Below are 20,065 nucleotides of genomic sequence, written 5' to 3'. Positions count from 1 at the left end.
TAAGAGCAGGGACACAACCAGCCACATCTCAGAATTCGGAAGTCTTAGGATTATTTTATTTCCTCCATCAATCAGCACCACAGCAAATGGACAGAAAGGTATCTTCAAACTAAGTCTCTCCAGTAAATGAGTACAACACAACTCAGCAAACCACCAAACTATCATTGCAATCTTCATTAGAATCTGCATTTCTCCACTTCCATGCCCATTGAGTGGTCATACACAACCTGGCATATTAAATCATTACACCTTTTCACTACAGCAACTATTCTCTCACTCAGCAACTTATTCTTCAACTATTTCAACGATTTAATTTTTGAAATGAAATGATCTTTTCTTCAAAAAAAAATTGTTTTGGGGGTGCTTGGGTGGCTCAGTCAGTTAAGTGTCTGACTCTTGATTTTGGCTCAGGTCATGATCACAGCAGAGTCATGAGATCAAGAGCCCACTTTGGGCTCTATGCTGGGCATGGAGCCTGCTTAGGATTTTCTGCCTCTCCCTCTGTCCCTCTTCCCCTCTAAAATAATACAAAGTTCTTTTAAGTTAATTCTATTATTTAGATGCTTCTGAGATTCAGATTCTGGAATTAATGATCTATAATTAAAGTTGGATACTATAAAGTGGTAGTGAGGGTGCCTGAGTGGCTCAGTAGTTAGGCATCTGCCTTTGGCTCAGGTCATGATCCCAGGGTCCTGGGATCAAGCCCTGCATCAGGCTCTCTGCTCAGCAGGAAGCCTGTTTCTCCCTCCCCACTCCCCCTGCTTGTGTGCCCTCTTACTGTTTCTCTCTCTCTCAAATAAATAAATAAAATCTCAAAAAAAAAAAAAAAAAAGAAGAACTGAATTTTTAAAATAAATAAAGTGGTAGTGATTGCTGGAGTGAATACAGTCACAACAGTAAGGATCAAATGAAAATTAAGGGAGGGCCCTTAAGGGTCATCTAACTTAATGCTCTTATTTTACAGACAAAAAAAACTCAGACCAGAGAGATTAGACAACTTATTTCAGTATTATATAACTTATCACTGACTGAATGAGGATCTTTAAACCCCAACTCCACTGATGCCCTGCTAGCCAGCTGACCTCTCTCTAATAATAATATCTAATAATATTAGCCACCACTCATCAGATAATTACAATGTGCCAGGTGCTATACTAAGGGTTTTACATGTGTGATCTCATTTAATCTCACCACAATCCTGTGAGGAAGGCATTATCAAGCCTATTTTATACACAAGCAAATAAGAATTCAAACCCAAGTCTGTCTGATGCCGCATCTTTGATTCTAGCCACTCCACCACGTCTACTTCCATTATTCACTCTTTCATTCATTCATCAAGTACTCACCAAGGAAGTGTAACGTATCAGGCATTATCTCAGCCCTAGGGATACTAGTGATGAAAATGGACAAAGTCTCTGCCATTACGGAGTTTATGGTAACAAGTAAAAATAATAACAGTAATAACCACTTCAGGCATGAGTGATAATTGTTGTGGGAAAAAACAGTCACGTGATAATATCAACAGAGACAACACTATGCTACCCATCATACATGAAATCACTAAACATCTACAAGACTATCACCTCACACCCATCAAGAGATCTACTATCCAGAAATCAAACAAACAACAAAAACCCCACACACAAAATAACCAGGGCTGGTAAGGATGTGGAAAATTTGGAACCTTCGTGCACTGCAGGCAGGAATGTAAAATGAAAGTATAGTTAATCTTGGGAATAATGAAAATGACTAAATAAGATTGTGAACCCACCAAAGATAAGAGGTATTTGAAATAGGATATTCAGAATGGCAGATAAACAAATGTCCTTCTTTAGTTTGCTATTAATTCTAGCTTGGGCTTAAAAAGAAACCATTCTGTCAGAGAAATCAGAGGAATGTTATGGATGAGGATAACAGATTCTTTCCAATTAAAATAAACTACCAAGATTATACACATATGCAATTCCAAATAGGCACTTCTTTTTTCCTCATGTTTAGGTTCTTGTTAAATTTCTCTCAAGTCACCCTGATGTCTCAGCACAGAGACATACTCTCTGACTGCTGTACAGGTAAAGGCGGTTCATTAAGCTCTGGAATTGGACTCAGATTGCTTCTATGGGAACTGCCTCCTCTTAAGTTTCTGGGGTATTATCAGATAGAAGCAACTCTTAATCTCCCTGGCTTCCTTTTTAGGGGAACGTGCCAAGGAAAAATGAAGGAGAAAAGACGTGGGTCCACAGTTATCTAAAGCACTACACTTCCATCCATTATGAACGAAGTACTACATATTCAGCTTCACGCTAGAATTTATCATCCATCTTCTTTAACTAAACTCACTTGGTACAGCTCTTACAATAGGTAACATGGAAAAGAAAACAGTATCAGGTGCAGCTACTATCACTCAACAAACAATAATATTAACAGGAAGAAAAGGTCTTAATGAAAAAAAGAAATGTGACATTGAAAAAAGAAAAGTTGGAAAAGAGTATGAGGAGAGGAAAGTCTGAAAACAACTTGGAGGTCAGATGACTCATTGTATTAATCAAGGAGAGTTGTTTTGTAAAGCAGTTAAGCCTGAGGCTAACTTTAAAAATCAGCAAGGATGGGGGGCTCCTGGCTGGCTCAGTAAGGGCTCTTCATCTCAGGGCTATGAGTTTGAGGCCCACGTTGGGTACAGAGATTACTTAAACAAATAAACTTAAAAAAAAAAAAAATTTCCAACCACTGTTAAAAAAAAAAAAAAAGAGGGCCAGGAGGAAGAAAGCTGTCCAGAATATTCAGGGCAGTCTGATCACAGTCAAGAAAGTAACAATTATCAATACAGAATGATTACCAGTTTTCTTAAAGTTCTGATTGAAAAAATATGTAATAATTCTGCTTCGTGACCTATAAATATCTTCAAAATCAAGTTTGATGAAGACAGCACATAACTACAGACTAAGAACAAACAACATGGTTCTAGCAACGAAATTGTCACTCATCCCTGACAGACTCTAAATCAGAAAGGAAGAAATTTGCCATTTCTATAGCTATACCAGAATGACATTCTGAAATGTTTTCCTTTATCTCATTTAAGAAGTTATAACGAAGAGAGTCTATTATTAAGCCCATGCTATTTTCCACAGCAGTGTAAATCCACAAGACAAAGAAGCAGTAGCTGAAACAAATTCTAAGCAAGAAGAACTTACCCAGCCTTTGTTTTTTAAATTGAATGTTAATTTCACACATATAATCAAGGGACATTTGTGTAATTCTTCAGAGTTAGCAATTACTTTACTTAGACAGGATTTTACATATGGTAGATGCTCAGCAACTATTTGAATGAATGAATAACCTCATTTGTACTGAAGGTACTACTGCCAGGAGAAGCCAAATTAACTCCGTAAAATGAATGAAGCTAGAAAACCACAGGAAGATGAAGAATGGGGTATTTTCTTGTATGGTGCTGCAATTATTCGTCCACCCACTCAGTCAACAGAAATCTGAAGACCTGTTATGGGCCAGGCATTTTTGTAGTGTGCACATGTGTTGGGAGTGTATATATCAGATGTTAGATACTGGCTGACCTCAGTGAAATTTGGCATACAAACACCTTGGATTTAGTCCACAGAATGCTGACCACAGTATTTTTTTAAGTCAACTTTGATGTATAATTTACTTACAATAAAGTGCACCCATTTTAAGTGTACAGTTGAATGAGTTCTGACAAATGCACATTCTTGTGTAATCGCCACTCCTAATCAAGAAAAATTCCCATCACTCCTGTCTTTTTGTAGTCCATCTTCCCCACCCCACTCCGTTCCAGCCATAAGCAACCACTGATCTAATTTCTATTACCATAAATTATTTTGCCTATTCTAGAACATCATATAAATGAAACAACATATAAATGAAACCAATACAGGTGGCACAGTCAACTAAGCATCCGACTGCTCGGGTCATGGTCTCAGGGTTGCAGGATCAAGCCCTGCTTTGGGTTCTACCCTCAGCATGGCTTCGGCTTGGGATTCTCTCTCCCTCTCCCTCTGCTCCTCCTACTCGTAGACTAATAGTTAAATAAATCTTTTAAAATTTTATTTAAAAAATGAAACTGATATAGGGGCACCTGGGTGGCTCAGTCGTTATGCATCTGTCTTCGGCTCAGGTCATGATTCCAGCGTCCTGGGATTGAGCCCTGCATCAGGTTCCCTGTTCCACGGAAAGCTTGCTTCTCCCTCTCCCGCTTCCCTTGTTTGTATTCCCTCTCTCACTGTCTCAATGTCAAATAAATAAAATCTTTAAAAAAAAAAAAAAAAAAGAAACTATTGATATAAATGAGTCTTTCTCCTAACATACTTTTTGAGATTCATTCACATTGTTGTATGTATCTTTAATTCACTGTCTACTCCAGGTTACCTATTCACCTGTTGATAATATTTGGGTGGTTTCCAGTTTTTGGCCATTATGAACAAAACTGCTATGTACAGTCACATGATCTTGCTGGGAATATATGTTTTCATTTCTCCTGGGTAATAAACACCAAGGGACAGGCCTGCGAGGCTGCATGGTGAGTATGTATTTGACTTTACAAAAAACTGACCAGTTGTACTACTTCACACTCTCATTAACAACATACATGAATTCCAGTTGTTTCACAACCTCACCAATACTTGGAATTATCCATATTTTTAAATTTTATCTATTCCAGTGGTTGTGAAATAGCATGGCATGGCATGTAGTTTTAATTTGTATTTCCCTAATGATGTTGAGCATCTTTTCACATTCTTTGGGACATTCAAATATATTTCCTTCTATGAAATATCTATTTAGATCTTTTATTCATTCTTAACTGGGTAATTTCTCATATTTTGAGTTTTAAAGGTTTTTTTTACATATTTTAAATATAAATTCTTTGATGAATGTATCTATAGATATCTACATATATATATGAAATTATATATACATGTGCATACACATATGTGTATAAATACTTCCTCGCAGTCTGTGGCTCACTTTTTCATTTTCTTAACAGTGTCTTCTAAAGAACAGAGATTTTACTTTTGACAGGTCTGACTTACCAATTTTTTCTTCCATGGTATTTTTGTTTCCTAAAAAATTTTTGCCTATCCCAGGGTCACAAATATCTTCTCATAATTTTTTCTGTAAGTTTTATGGTTTTAGTTTGTATGTTTAGGGCTATGAGCCATTTCAAGTTAATTTGTGTGTATAGTGTGAGACAGGAACTGAGATTCACTTCTTTACAAACAAATATCCAATTTTTCCAGCAACATTTGTTTAAAAGACTATCCTTTCCTCTACTGAATTACATTTAACACTGTTGAAAATCAAATGACCATATGTGTCTATTTCAGCACTTCCTACTATATTCCAATGATCCACATATCTTTTTACACTAATACCACACCATCTTGATTATTCTGGCCTTACAATGTCTTAAAATCAGGTAATTTAATTCCTCCAAGTTTGTTCTTCCACTTCTAAATTATTTTGGATATTCCAGATCCTTTACATTTCCATGTGAATTTTAGATTCAGAGTGTCAATTTCTTTTTTTTTTTTTAAAGATTTTATTTATTTATTTGTCAGATAGAGAGAGAGCGCGAGCGAGCACAGGCAGACAGAGAGGCAGGCAGAGATAGACAGAGAAGCAGGCTCCCTGCCGAGCAACGAGTCTGATGGGGGACTCAATCCCAGGACGCTGGGATCATGACCTGAGCCCAAGGCAGCCACCCAACCAACTGAGCCACCCAGGCATCCCCAGGATGTCAATTTCTACAAAAAAAAATTCTGCTGAGACTTTGATTGTGAACACACTGAATCTTTATAGATTATTTTGGGAAGACAGGACAACTTTACATTACTGAGTCTTTCAAACCATGAATGTGATATTTCCAAATATTTAAGTCTTCTTTAACTTCTCTCAGCAACGTTTTGTGATTTTCAGTCTAAAGATCTTACATATATTTAACTAAATTTGTTCCTAAGAAACTTTCTAAAAGATTTATCAATTTTAGAAAGAGAGAGACAATGAATGGGGAAGGTAAAGTGGAAAGAGAATCTCAAGCAGGCTCTGCACTGAGCACAAAGCCTGACGGATGGCTCCATCTCATGACACAAGATCATGACCTGAGCCAAAGCCAAGAGTTGTATGCTTAACCAACTGCACCACCATGTGCCCCAAGAAACTTAAATTTTAAATTCGTTGCTAATATAAAATAGAGAAAATCTACAATTTTAAAAAATCTAGATTTCTGGCTGGTGGTTGAGTGGTAGATCATGAAACCGACTCTGGAAAACAGATCATAAAATCTATAATCTATGTGGACAGCAGATAAAAAAAAAAAAAAATCAAAACAGAAACAGGGAATTCCGTTCAGGGGAAGCTACTGCAGTAATCCAAGCAAGAAATAATAGCGATTATGTGATGATCAGTTTTATGGGTCACTTGATTAAGCTACCGTCTCCAGTTATTCAAACACTAAGTGTTTCTGTGAAGATATTTGTAGATATTTTGCGGATGTGATTAATGTTCATAATCAGCTGACTTTAAGTTAAGGACAAAAATATAACAAATGTTGTTTGGATATGGGGAAAAGGGAACACCTGTGCAATGTTGGTGGGAGTGTAAATTTACACAACCAGGATGGAATACAGTATGAAGGAGATTCCTCAAAAAATTAGAAATAGCACTATCATATGAACTACCACTTCCGGGTATTTATCTAAAGAAAACAAAAACACTAATTCGAAAAAACCTATGCAACCTCATGTTCAATGCAAGCATCACATACAATAGCCAGAGATGAAAACAACCTAAATATCCACGAAGGGATGAACGGATAAAAAAAGTGTGGTATACATAAACACCTTTCAGCCACAGAAAAGTGAAGAGGGTCGAAAGGTATAAATTTCCAGTTACAAAAATAAGTCATGGGACGTAATGTCAGCATGGTGACTCTCGTTAATAATACTGTATTGCATATCTGGATGTTGCTGAGAGCAAATCTTGAAGAAAAAAATTTTATCTATAAATGGTGACAGATGTTAACTAAACTTACTGTGATCATTTTGCAATATAAACAAATATCAAATCATTACAATGTATACCTGAAACTAATAATGTTATTTTTCAGTTATAACTCAATTTAAGAAAGTAAGGGAAGGGGCGCCTGGGTGGCTCAGTGGGTTAAGCCTCTACCTTCGGCTCAGGTCATGATCCCGGGGTCCTGGGATAGAGCCCCACGTCGGGCTCTCTGCTCAGCGGGGAGCCTGTTTCCCTTCCTCTCTCTCTGCCTGCCTCTCTGCCTATTTGTGATCTCTGTCAACTAAATAAAATCTTAAAAAAAAAAAAAAAAGTAAGGGAAAAAAAGAAGAAAACTAGAGCTGAGCCTTGAGCCCAGAAGCCAGAGCCGTGGGCCCTGGGCATGGAGTCTAAAGCCACACAGGATTCCTCCCAGCCTTTGAAACGTAATGAAATTTTCCCTGCCGGATCCTTGAAACTGCTTGGGACTAGTGACACACTTATTCCTTTTCTCTTTTTTTGTAACAGGAATGTCTTTACCTGTCCTACCACTGTATTTTGGGAACATATAACTTGTTTTCTAGTTTCACAGAAACTAGATTTTCCCCCAAGATGGGGAAAGGATTCTTCCCCAAGATGGATCATACCCACAGAGTCTCACATATACTTAATCTGGAGAATTTATACAATGAGATTTTGCACTTCTGAGCTGATGACATGTAGATGAGATCCTAAACTTGAGCTGACGCTACAGTGGATTAGGATTTGGGGGAATGTTGGAAAGGGATGAATGTACTTTGCATACGGGACAAATGTGAATCTTTGGGGGCCAAAGGACAGACTGCGGGAAGACTGAAAAATGGCACCCGAAACATACCCACATTTTCCCATCCTAGACCCTGGAACTTGTGAATGTCACCATAAATAGCAAACAAACAAACAAACAAACAAACAAAACAAGGGCAGGGATCTTTGCAGTGATTAAATTAAGGATCTTAAAATGGGGAGATTACCCTGGCTTATCTGGGTGAGCCCTAATGCAATCATGTATCTTTATAAAAAGGAGGCAGAGAGGGGTGCCTGGGTGGCTCAGTGGGTTAAAGCCTCTGCCTGTGGCTCAGGTCATGGTCCCAGGGTCCTAGGATCCAGCCCTACATCAGTCTCTCTGCTCAGCAGGAGCTGCTTCCCTTCCTCTCTCTGCCTGCCTCTCTGTGTACTTGTGATCTCTGTCTGTCAAACAAATAAATAAAATCTTTAAAAAAAAAAAAAAAGGAGGCAGAGAGAGATGTGACAAACACAGAGGTGAAAGAGATGCACAGCAACCTGAAGATGCTGCACTTGCAGACTGAAGTGATACTGCCACAAACCAAGGAATGCTGGCAGCCACCAGAAACCAGAAGAGGTGAGGAACTTACTCTCTCCTAAAGCATCCAGAAGAAAGGCAGCTCTCCTGCTGACATCCTAATTTTGGCCCAATGAAACTGATTTCAGACATCTAGGCTTCAGAACTCTAAAAGAATAAATCTGGGCTGTTTTAAGCCACCAAGTCTGTGGTGATTTGTTATAGTAACCAGCCACGGCAAACTAATCCGATGGGTTGGACAAGGATGATTACAATGAAGGTGGTGAGAAGTGATCAGATATGGATATATTTAACAGACAGAACTAGTAGGATTCACTGATGGAATGGAAAAGGAAGAGAAAATGATGCCAAGGTACTTGCCTGAATAACTGTAAGAGTAACCATTTTACTAAGCTAGGGACATCCCATTGGCTCACCAACATGCAAGTCAGTTGTGGCCTCGCTGGAAACTGTTCTGGGAGAATTTGGGGCTGGACATCAGATTATAAAGGTTAGAAAATCCAGAGTACGAGGATCTTAGAGTATCATATTTACTTTGAATATTATTATGCTGTGGTTGTCATTCACCTGTTCATTACCTTCCCCTTTACCTAGCTCCAGTTGTTAACGGACCAAGTATCAAGGAAAAAGTTGGTTAATTCTCAACTGGGCCAAAGGAACTAAGTTCAGGACACTGTCTTTAAAGGCAAGGGAGGACGGGGAGTGGGGGTCACTTCCACTCATTCAACAAGTATGTATTGAGCATCTATTATTATGCTGTGCCAAGCATGATGTTAAATGCTGACAAAATAGCAATGAAGAGAGAGACATGGTCCCTGGCCTCATGAAGCTTATTAAGAAAACATTAAAAATTACACAATTATTTAGCTCTAATTGTAGCTACTGCTACAAAAGAAAAGTTCTGGATGTTATGAAAATTAACATGCACAAAATGCCTATTATGTGCTAAATGCTTTCTATGTAACTTATTTACCTCACACAACTAAACTATGAGGAAATAGATTTGGAAAGATTAATTCCCTTGTCCAAGATCACATAGCCAGCAAGCAGTAGAGCCAAATTGAAAACAGGTGCATTCAACTCCAAATTCATCCCTGCTATCTCTAAACAGTAGGAAAAATCTACTATGCTTTTTCAAAAGAAAGCGAAGTGGCCACAAGAAATAGAAAGTCATAAAGGTAAAGTTTTGAGGATCCTTGCTCTAGAAAGAGCCTTCTAAGCTCACTTGATGAAGGTAAATTTTGGAGGGTATTCAAAAGTCCCTTAACACTCTCCAAATAGAACAAAAGGTTACACTATAATTAACTCAGTTTTATTCAGGCATCCAACAGGTTATTAAACATATTGAAAGTAAAATGTCATGAATACCACGTCCAAATTTTCATACAAATTGTTTCTGCCAGGCTCACCTTCAGAATCAGCTTCAGGTAAAAGTGAAAGGGGTTTAAAAAAAAAAAAAAAAAAGGTTGATCATGCTACAGAGTGACTTAGGAAAATGACTAAATAATGATTTTACTCAATGTATACAAAGATTCATGACAGATATTACACAAATGAGCCACACCATCCTATGATGTTCTACTGCATTAAAGGGAAGCTTCAAATTTATTTAATTTCAAGTCAAATCACTAATCCGTGATCTTCACTGTACTCCTGGTTTCCTATCTCCACCCTTCCAGGTCTTCCCCCATCTTCTCTTGCAAAAAAAAAAAAAAAATCTGAACAGAAGGGAAATGTCAACCAGAATGTGAAGTGATCCACTGAGGGACGCCTGGGTGGCTCAGTTGGTTAAGCAGCTGCCTTTGGCTCAGATCACGATCCCAGGGTCCTGGGATGGAGCTCTGCTTCGGGCTCCTTGCTCAGCACGGAACCTATTTCTCTCTCTCCACCTCTGCCTGCTGCTCTGCCTGCTTGTGCACACTCTTTCTCTCTCTCTCTATGACAAATAAATAAATAAATAAATAATCTTTTTTTTTTTTAATAAATAATCTTTTAAATAAGAAAAAGATTTTTAATAAAATCTTAAAAAAAAAAAAAAGAAAAGAAAAGAAAAGAAATGATCCACTGAATCTACAAAATGGGGAATTTAAAATACCATGACATCTTTGCCTCCCTTGCCACCTTAGGGCATTAACCTGGAATATTAAAGAGTGAAAAGCTCATAAATGGAAGCTTTAGTTCAGTTGATTTTCCATAAAAAATGATTATCCCAAGTAACAGAGATAAGAAAGAAAATGGTCCTTACCTTTGATTTCTAAATTGTTTTGAAAGGCAAGCCCATCAATATAAAGCAAATTTTAAAAAACTACTTTTAAGTACATCCATCATACAGAGGCACATGGCTGGCTCAGTCGGTAGAGCACGTAACTCGATCTCCAGGTTACGAGTTCGAATCCCATGTTGGGTGTAGAACTTACTTAATGAAATATATAAGTAAATAAATAAATAAATGAAAATAATCTTACAAAAAAAATACATCCATCATATAACAAAATATAAAGTCGATGATAAAACCAATTCCACCATGAAATCGTTAACACCACTCACAAACCAAAATGCAACATGGTGTGTCCTAAAATATGAGGAAAGGACAACGTTCCAAGTTCCTATAAATTTTGTGGTTGTGAAAATATGTACAAATTAACCACAATTAGGAGACTTTGGCATCACTTATGCCATTTACAGTTATAAAGATAACTGAAACACTGACAAAATATGTTTAGAATTTGGACACTATAGTATGTCCTTATTTAGTATTTATTGAGCAATTTTGGATGTGAAATCACTATTATAGCTTTCTATTTCAGGAACAGCAACAAGATACATATAAGGAATACTGCAAAGAACACTTCGAAAGCTGCAACACCTTGATTATTACCGTAAAGGATTCTCAGCATAGTAACATTTTCACAAACTATGCAAAAGAAAGTGAACAGGAACAGACATTTACTGAAGGCAAAGTTAGGCACTTCATACACATTATCATAGGGAATTAGTATCTTTTAATTCAATAACAGACCTACGGGGATGCCTGGCCGGCTCATTTGGTGGAGCATGTGACTCCTGATCTCAGGGTTGAGAATTCAAGCCCCACATAGCGCATGGAGCCTACTTTTAAAAAAAAGAGAGAGAAAGAGAGACAGAACTTGGTTCAAACCCTGATTGAAATCTTCCTAAATTAGTTAATCTCTCCAAGCTTCTCTCTCCTCATCTACAAAATGGAGCTATAACTTCACAGAGCTGGTGTGAAAATTAATGAGGTAGCACAAGTCCACTGTGACTCCATGATCCTTATAACTACCTCATGTTGTAAGAATCCTTAACCCCAGCTTAGTCACAAGAAGGTTAAGTGGTGAACCTATGGTTACACAGCTGATAACTGCCAGTACCTAGTTCTGCTCATGCCCTCAAACTTGACATGTTACTTCACTAGTTATTTTACTCCCTCATACTACGGCGTTTTTAATTTTTTTCAAGTTACCCATAATTCCCACTCATAATTTTAGAGGTCAAAGACCTGTAAGTAGCCCACCTGTCTTCGAATTCAGTAACAGAGTATACATTCCACATTTCAAAATGAGCTACCCAAATTACTTGTTACCAGGACTCATATAAACAGAAAATGTTTTCTAAAGGCATATGAATAAAAGTTACTAGGAAAGCAAACAAATCCGATATACCACTAAATAAAAATACGGTATCTGAAGGAAAGGCATTTTCACAATGCTCAATCTTCCAAAGATTCTACAGATCATGACTATGTGAGCCAACCTTAAACACAGGGTGAAGAAGTGCCCAGGCTCAGCTGCTAGAATGTTGTGGAGTCTCAAACCACTTAATATCTCAGCGCCTTTGTTCAACTAAACAATGAGAGTTGGACTGGAGTCCCTGAACCACAGAACTGAAGGCAACTTAGCTCTACCTAAGGCACCCTGGCAGAGCACCCAACTCCTGCTTTAACACCTGCAAAAACATGGGGTTCAATGATCTTCCCTCTTCACAGAAGTGACAGACGGAGTGTTAAGTATCAGTCTCTGAGGATTCTTTTGTGACTCAGTCACAAAAATGCTCACTCTGGTATTTTACTATGGGTCCTGGTTCCACCACTAAGCTCTTGTGAAGTTGCACCGTTAAGTATTGCTTCTGGCTAAACCCATTCTGCAGACAGAGGGCCCAGTAATTTAGAGGGACAACAAGAGAATGCAAGATACCTCTCACAGGCAACTGTGCATCTCCTGAAGTGTTGTACCTGTGGAGTTCAGCTAAATGAAATCACTGGTTCACTCAATTTGTGAAATAAAAATTATCTAAACATAAGTACTCCAATTGGAAAAACTGATGCTGAATCAGCAAATGATTACATTTAAATGATTATATTTTAAAAATTAAAAAAATTTTTTTAAATGATTATATTTAAATGATTGACATTTAAAAGCCTCTGAATACGACATCATTTCACATTCACTCATCTCTGAGTCGAACCTCATCCACCCACAGCCAGTTCTACACTACTGCCCAAAATGAACGATCATGGTGGTAACGATGATGCATGTGAACCTGTTCCAAGGACTCGGCAAATTTTTAACTTATTTAATCTTTATAGCAGCAGTATAAAGTAGCCACTATTATTATCCCCATTTTATAGTGAGTTACCAAGAAGATGTGGTTAAGACTGCCAGAGTCACACACCCAAGGTCACACAGCCAGCATGTGGCAGAGGTAGGGCTCCAACCCAGGAAGTCTCGCTCTAGTTTTTATGCTCTTAACTGCTGCTCTATCACTCTGACAAGTTAGTGTTCTCCTCAGTATCAGAAAAATTACTCCACCTTCACACACAGATTTCAAGTGTTTGTCCTTAGTACCAAAGCTGCCCTAGACTACTTAAAACATTTCATACAGCCCCAATTCACTCCCACATATTAGCCTACCATGTTGAAGGCACACAGTGAACACCCAATAAATACCTACGAATATCTGTTAAAAGACTTAAATCTTTCCTCTCATTTTCCCAAAAGTAAGCTTTCTCTCACCTGAATCCTTCCCTCCCCTCCCTCAGCACTTTGTACCTCCCTCCACCACTTCTGGTTCTATGCTACCCACTGTGGTAGCCAGCCTCCAAGATGGCCCCTAACGATTCTCACCTCCTCTTATTCACACGCCTATGTAATCCCTTCCCACAATATGTGACCAATAGAATACTGGAGAAATGATGGTATGTGACTTCTGAAGCTAGGTCATAAAGGACAATGCACCTTGGTCTCTTGGATTACTTGCTTTGGGGGAAGCCACCTGTCAGGCCATGAGGGTATTCAAGTAGATCTATGGAGAGTCCCACATGGAGAAGAACGGAGACCTCCCACCACCAGCCTACACCAACTTGCCAACAATCTGAGTAGCCACCTTAGAAGACGATCCACTAGCCTGTCTCCCTTCAGATAACTGCAACTCCAGATGCCATATTACTGCAATCTCTTGAGAGTCTCTGAGACTGAACCATTGCTCAAGCTGTTCCCAAATTCCTGATTCACAGAAACCATGAGGAATAATAAATGTTTACTCTTATCTCAAACACTAATTTTTGGGGTAACACGTTACACAGCAATAGATAGCTAACATCTACTCTAAAACTGTAAGTTCAAGAGCAGAGATTGTTTCCTTGACTCTGAAAACTCATTAAAGCCTTATCAATAAATAGTGTCTCTATTCGAACGCTGCCAATGGGCCACTCCCTTTGTTCAATGTTCTTTTCTTCCAAAGGATAACCATTTATAAACTACCTATATGGTGTATGCCTGTGCCACTTCATCCGTAATCTGTCAGCCTTCCCTCTTTCCTTTCAAAGACTTTCTGAAATATAACCTCCCGACTAAAGTTTTTTCTCAGCAGATGAAAATTTCCTATGTCAACCAATTCTACCAACACGAGCATCTACATAAACACACTGCTCACTGTAAATATATATTCACATTCATCTTTTATTCAACAAATATTTACTGAGCATCTACCATGTTCCCAAAACTGCTTTTTTTTTTTTTTAAGATTTCATTTATTTGTCAAAGAGAGAGAGCACAAGCAGGGGAAGCAGCAGACAGAAGAAGAAGCAGGCTCCCTGATGAGCAGAGGCCAATGCAGGACTCTATCCCAAGGACCCTGGGATCATGACCTGAGCCAAAGGCAGATGCTTAATCAACTGAGCCACACGAGCGTCCCCCAAAAATTGCTCTTTGAGCTGAGAATAAAAGAAACAAATTGCCTTTGTGGAGCTTATAGTCCACAGTGGTCTCTCTAGATATAACAATCTCTGTTAATGACTTCAAAATTCTAATTTCCCCTTTCATAAAAATTACTCAAAACCATTTTATCCCTTTCATTTTCTATTTTATTGGCCATATATCTGCACACCACTTTATACACTTAAATATTTAAGCTACTGTCTCAAGGGGAGTCCATACCTGTTTAACAGCTTTGTTAAGAGCCCCATACAGAATATGTATCAATGTCTTCCATTAAATGCTTCCATGAACCACACTTTTTAGCAAACCTCAAACTTATAAAAGAAATACCATTTGATAGCTTGTATTATACAAGTTCTAGCAACTCTAAATCAAATATGAACATTTATTTCACAGAAAGTAATTTGTAACTGATATAGTAAAATGACATATATAGAAGGAACTATCTCACTTCATTCATGTTTATTTTTACAGTGTTAAAAAGAAAAGAGCATACATACTTTTATGTCAGATATTCAAGTCCTGGCTACGCCACTAACCGTGTAACATTAGACAAATCATTTAACTATAAAGAGCCTCAGTTTTCCTGTCCTAAAGTGGAGGTAAAATCTACTTCATAGGACTAATGAAGTGGTAACATTAAAAGCCCAGCTTAATGCCTATTACATAGTGGGCATCAAGAAACATCAGTTTCCTTCCCCTTTCCTAGGGCTTATACCTGCAGTCAGCGGATCTTTCAGGAAACCTTTCCAAGCTCAGTTACTTCTGTAACCGTAAGAAGAATGATCTTCCTCTTCTTCGTCTAATAAGTTAAGATTCAGTTCAAATGCCACCTTCTCTTTCAAGTGCAAAGGAAAAGTTCCCTTGACCTTCCCATACAGTTCTGGAGTTTATTTCGGTGTGTTACAATTATCTGTCATTTTCTGGCTTTCACACTAGACTGTGAGCGCCTATGAGCAGGGACCATATCACACTTATCCTGGAAACCTTGGCTTTTAGAAAAAACACCTGGCAAGGCACCTAGGTGGCTCAGTCAGTTAAGCATCTGCCTTGGGCTCAGATCATGATCTCATGGTCCTCGGGTGGAGCCCCATACTGGGCTTCTGCTCAGTGGAGAGTCTGCTTCTCCCTCTCCCTCTGTGATTTCTCACTCTCAAATAAAATCTTAAAAAAAAAAAAAAAAAAACCCAAAAAACAAAAAAAAGACACGTGGCATGTTTTGGCAAGGAACAAGTTTATTTATTGAATGAATGAATGAAGTCATTTCTTAAGTGGTACCCAAAGCTAGTATTAAGTGACCCAGTTTTATGGTTTTGCTCTTTATGGGCTATTTCATACTTCTTTTGAATCCCTTCCTCATAGCACTCAGTAGAGAACTAAAGATGTGGAAAGTCTGCAATAAATACGTTTGGATTATGGGATACATCTTACTCGTCCATCTCACAATTTTACTCTAAATAAAAACTTAACCAAAGAAATGTGACTTGTGAAAGCCTTTCTTTCTAAACAGGGTCTCTTCTTAAGTTAACTGGCAAAGAACTGAAGCCAACGTTAGAAGGGACTACAGTCAGTTTTTCTTTGCGTGTGTTTTTGAAAAAAACACTAATTGGTTTGCCTCTTTCTAAAACACTTCACTTAGAAGCTATCATAAAGCCCTTTGATTCACTATGAAAATGCAAATGACCTTAGGCAAAACTTAATTTAACAACTTTCAGCCAAGTGTTCCCCACCCTGCAGTCCGGGGGCTGTGTGCCAGCTGGCTGTACCACCTCACTCCTGGGAGGTGACTGCTTTTCAACTGTAAAACTGCTTCAGTGAAATTTGTGGAGTTTTTTGAGGCCCTCTAACATAAAACATGTGAATTTCCCTTTTTAATGAAAATAATGAGTATGTTACAAGTTCTGGCTTCTTCAGGCAGAAGAGATCTTGAAAAGATCTCAAAAGCTGGCAACCTGGGGACATTTCAGACTTCTTACGGACTTCTAAGTATGTAAAAACACATGAAGCTAGGTGTAATTTCATTACTTAAGTGACATCTTTCACATTCCCGTACACACATACCTCACCCCAACTACAGCTGGTAAGTAGTCAAGTGTCCACCAAACTGCCTTTTACTTATGCTATCCATACAACAGTGAGAAAAGAGAGATCCTGACAAAGCCAAGTTGGGCTGGTGCTTAAATACAAACTGATCTACTCGTTGTTCTCCAACCACGATGACCCCATGTAGTAGGTATGAGCCCATTTTCCTGAAAAAGAAACTGAAGCCCCAAACCACACAGCTAGCGAATGGCAGGTTAGAGTCTGAGCTGAACGCCCCAGCCCTAGCTACCACAGAGTATCATTGCTTCCCTGCGGTACCCGCCACGGTGGGAGGCGTAATCAAAGCGTCCTGACAGACACTTTCTTAGAGAGTCAAGTTCTCGGCCGTCAAGGTTCAAATCTGCCAGATCCCTCACACCTGGCGGCATTCAGGTTGCTGACAGAGGCATCCACAAGTCCGGGTGAGGCTCCCTTGCCTGGGAATCCTAGGACTGCACATGGATCCTGTGGGTCTGCACAGGATCCCGGGAAAAGCGCCCGACACCGGGTCCCTGCAGTCGAAACACACCCGCACGCAACGGGTGCAGGACCCTCCCCCAACCCCCGCAGCCCCCCGCCGGCGCTGCCCAGTCAGGCGGCTCACAGGTGCACGGCCGCGCCCTGGGCCGCCCGCCCCGGCTGGGCGACCCCGGCCCGGAGCCGAGGGACCGGCGAAGCGAGCGGCGGCGTGCTGGGGGCCCGGCTGTGGGACCCGCGCAGCCCGACCCCGAGGGTGCGCGTCGGGGTCGCGAGGAGAAAGGATGCTCGGGGCGGGGCCGCGGTGGGGGAGGGGTCCCCTGCCCGGACTCTCACTCACCGCCTCGCGCTCCTCCCAGCCCGGGCTCCGCGGCGGTCCCCCTCCGGCTGTTACCGCGCGCCTCCCCTTCCGAGGTTCAACGCCGGGCCAGGGCGCACGGAGCTGGGGAGAGGGCTGCGCAAGCGGAGGGCTTGTGGCGAGCGGAGCCGAGGGGGTGGGGAAGATGGAACGGTCGCTCGCGCCGCCGCCTCGGACACTACAGACACGGCTGCCGCCGGCTCCTCTCAGCCACGGAAGCTGCGGCCCCTCCCACCACACCCACCTCCCACCTCCCACACTGCCTGCTGCAAGAGTGACAGAAGCACTGACCAATCAGAGGCCTTGAGGGGGCTGGGACTGGAGCACTAAAGAGAGGGCGGGGAGGGAGGGGTGCGAACGCGGTGAGGACGGCGGCGGGACTTCCTGTGACTGACGGCACAGCGCGGCCAATGAGCAACGAGAAGATGACCTCATCGCCAAGGGAAGTCTGAAACTGGCGGAGCTGCGGCTAAGAGGTGGGAGGAGGATGGCGACGAGCCGGAGGCGGGGCGCTGGGGCCTTAAAGAGGCCGAAGCCCATTGGTCACCCTGTCGAGGGAAGGGCGGCGGACCCGGCTGGACCTCGACAAATTGCCAAGGGGTCAATGCCGCGAGCCCTCAGCTGCATTAATTCTCCTGACCCAACCCGATCTTTCTGGGGGGCTAAAGGGTCCTCGCCTGGGCCTCATAAATTGATTACTTCACTTTCATGCTTCCCAAAAGGAGGCACAATAAATTCCACGTTGGCCCGGAGCCCTGAATTCCCGTTACAGCCCTCGCCCCACCGAGGCCCGTCGCCTCGTTTCTCTGAGTCAGTTTCCCTCAGGGGGAGAGGGAGGATACTGACACCTACCTACCATTCCCTCCTACCTGCCTAGCGGGTTGAGATCATCAACAGCAAAAGTGCTTTGGGCCTCGAGAAGAAAAGGACCTGAATGAAGCCAAAAGCTTCTTTCCGGAAACTCTAGGAAGAGCTTTTGTAAAAAGGTGGGGGGGGGGGTTCACTAGGTGACTCCCCACGACTCTTGAGATTGTAAAATAAAATGCTGATGTCCTACTCTTTCTGGCATCTACTCATGTAGCAAAGGGGTGGGGTGGGGGGTGTGCGCGCGGGTCTCCAGCCTCGGCGCAGAGGCCACACGTGGACTTGGTGCATGACTTCAACAAGGAGAAAGCAAACTTAAAGGGAGAGAGAAGTAAAGCGACGTCTGCTGTGGAAAGTGCCTTGGTGCGGGCAGGCCATTTACTCCCCCTCCTCCCGCAATGGGAGGGAGTCCAGAAAAGGAGAAATAACTCCTCCTTGGCGGGTGGAAAAGAGGGGGAAGGGCTTTCCCGAAAGCTTCCTGGGGATGGTGTCGCCTGGCAGGGTGGGAGGGAGGAGGAACAGCAGCTAGAGGAAGAAGGGAGCTAGGACATTCTAACAGGTTTGGGGAGGAGCAGTGCCAAGGCACAAGGACCGAGAGGAGGCAACTTAATTTATGTTCCAGAATAAATTCTTACAGGATCCCTTGATTTCCCCTTAGAGTTCTCCCATGACTGCCTGTTGGTGTAACTGTCAGAGGAAGGGCAGGAGAGAATGCCTCCTTCTCTCTTCCCCAGTAGCTGCAAAGGCCAGAGTGGCCCTGGTATTCCCAGTTATTCATCTGTAAGTCACCTTTAAGTTCATTGCCATGTGCTAGTCACAGAGGCTTGGAGTTCAGCAGGATCCTTGTGGCCTCTTAGTCACACACCTCTCCCTACCCCGCAAGGCAAGAATCCTTCCACAAAAGATCAGATACAAGTATTTATTCAGCAAACTTTTCTTTTTAAAGATTTTATTTATTTATTTGACAGAGAGAAGAAGCCAGAGAGGGAACACAAGCAAGGGGAGTGGGAGAGGGAGAAGCAGGCTTCCCACTGAGCAGGGAGCCCCAGTGCGGGGCTTGACCCCATCATGGCCGGAGCTGAAGGCTGATGCTTAAGGACTGAGCCACCCAGGTGCCCCTCAGCAAACATTTCTTGAGTAAGATACTGAGGAATTGCTTTCACCAGACTGGAGAGAGTTAAGGGACAGGATGAGGTGATTACAACTCCAACTAGCATATCCCCAGGGTTATGATTAACAAGAGGACACCAGGTGCAGCTCAGAGGAAAAAGTACTCAGGTTTGAAATTGTTGGGGTGGGGCAGATTTCTCCAAGAAAGACTGAGGTGGGGCATTCCAGATAGTGTCTACCTAGACACAGCATTTATGAAAAAGCCAGAGCAAGAAGGAAGCACAGCATATTTTATTAGTCATGATTAGAGTGATAAGCCTATTGCCGGCTTCCCAGGCATGACCAGCTTACCACCTCTCAAATAAGTCTGTTCCTTTTCTGGACAACTTAAACTGTAATTATTTTGTATCTATATGCATGTGTAAGCTACGTATTTATTTATTACACATATACGTTTTATGGATAATTTACATCCCTCTAATCTCTGAGCCTAGGTCCTATTTATCTCCTAAAGCTTCACAGAAACATGTCTAATTCCTCTTCATCGTGACAATATTC

General features: G+C 41.2%; 1 protein-coding gene across 11 annotated transcripts in view; it reads right to left on the bottom strand.

Moving 5' to 3' along the window:
* Positions 1 to 17,782, bottom strand: part of MRTFA (myocardin related transcription factor A) — a 191,227-nt gene extending 173,445 nt beyond the window's left edge. For 3 of the 11 annotated variants that reach the window (XM_082739948.1, XM_082739951.1, XM_082739955.1), the window contains exon 1: positions 17,516 to 17,776. The gene's annotated coding sequence lies outside the window, so the exon portion shown is untranslated. Of the gene's footprint in view, positions 1 to 17,515 lie in introns of all 11 variants that reach the window. The other 8 variants (XM_082739957.1, XM_082739956.1, XM_082739960.1 and 5 more) reach the window with 6 other exon arrangements.
* Between the last annotated feature and the right edge of the window lie 2,283 nt (positions 17,783 to 20,065).

Source organism: Mustela nivalis (genome assembly GCF_964662115.1).
Source record: "Mustela nivalis genome assembly, chromosome: 7".
Lineage (NCBI taxonomy): Eukaryota > Metazoa > Chordata > Mammalia > Carnivora > Mustelidae > Mustela > Mustela nivalis.
Note: the sequence above shows the minus strand (reverse complement) of the source record. Positions and strands in the feature narration are given on the sequence as shown.